This window comes from Mus pahari, chromosome 23, assembly GCF_900095145.1.
Source record: "Mus pahari chromosome 23, PAHARI_EIJ_v1.1, whole genome shotgun sequence".
In the NCBI taxonomy this organism is placed as follows: Eukaryota; Metazoa; Chordata; class Mammalia; order Rodentia; family Muridae; genus Mus; species Mus pahari.
The window spans coordinates 9,575,661-9,577,033 of record NC_034612.1 but is presented as its reverse complement, the minus strand read 5'-3'; positions in this window follow the sequence as shown (position 1 = coordinate 9,577,033).

Sequence of the window (1,373 nt, the reverse complement as noted above, 5' to 3'; positions counted from 1 at the left end):
CAGCTATAATGTCCCTTGTTATTTACTGTTTTTCCTGGCCATGTGCTCATGGCCCATCTCCTATCATGGCAGCCTCTCCCACTTTCGTCTGCTTTCTTCTCTTCCCTTCATTGACCTGCAACCCCCTCACTAGATCCTCAAGTCCCACCGCTCTCCCTCCACTGCTCAATCACAGGCTCTACCCGTTTGTTGACCAGTTAAATTGGGGAGCAAGGTTCATATAGCATCACTTAGTATAGGAGCTCTTCCACATTTTAGCATTAGAATACAAGCAGCATCAGACCAACCCACTGCAGTCCCTATAAGGCAGAAGAGAGATGCTTAAAGGATGTCTTAGGGTTTTTACTGCTGTGAAGAGACACCATAACCATGACAACTCTTATGAAGGAAAACATTTCATTGGGGCTGGCTTACAGTTCAGAAGTTCTTTATCGTCACAACAGGAAGCCTGGTGGCACGCAGGCAGGCATGGTGCTGGAGAGGGGGCTGAGTGTTCTACATCAGACTGGCAGACAACAGAAAGAAACACCAGGGGCTGGACAGATGGCTCAGTGGTGGAGAGCACTGACTGCTCTTCTGGAGGTCCTGAGTTCAAATCCCAGCAACCACATGGTGGCTCACAACCATCCATAATGAGATCTGATTCCCTCTTCTGGTGTGTCTGAAGACAGCTGTAGTGTACTGACATATAATAATAAATAAATAAATCTAAAAAAGAAAGGAAGGAAGGAAGGAAGGAAGGAAGGAAGGAAGGAAGGAAGGAAGGAAGGGAGAGAGACCAGGCTTGGTTTGAGCATCTGAAACTCCAAAACCCATCCCCAATAACATACTTCCTCTAACAAGGCTCCACCTCCTAATGCCACTCCCTAAGCATTTAAATATGAGTCTGTGGGGGCCCTTCTTGGTTAAACCACCACAAGGGATTAAGATCACTTGTTGCTCTTGAAGGGAACAGACTGGTGTATGGTTCCCAGAGCCCATAGTACGGCTCACAACCAACTGTAACTCCAGTTCCAGGGGATCCCATATCCTCTTTTGGCCTCTTCTGTCTACAAACACATATGTGGTCTATGGGCAAAACACATATTTATCATAGCAGGCATCTAAAATCTAAAACACTGAAACCCAAACCCAAACCAACCCAGAATCTAATCCCTTAGCCCAGCCAGCATAAGGGCACAGGGTTATAACCACACTTAGAAAGTGGAAGAGGGTGGCTGTTTAAGCTCCAGGCCAGTCTGGTCCAGGCCAGTCTGGTCTACATAGTACGAGCTTGTCTCATAAACCCCACCAAAAAAGAAGAAGAAGAAGAAGAAGAAGAAGAAGAAGAAGAAGAAGAAGAAGGAGGAGGAGGAGGAGGAGGAGGAAAAAGA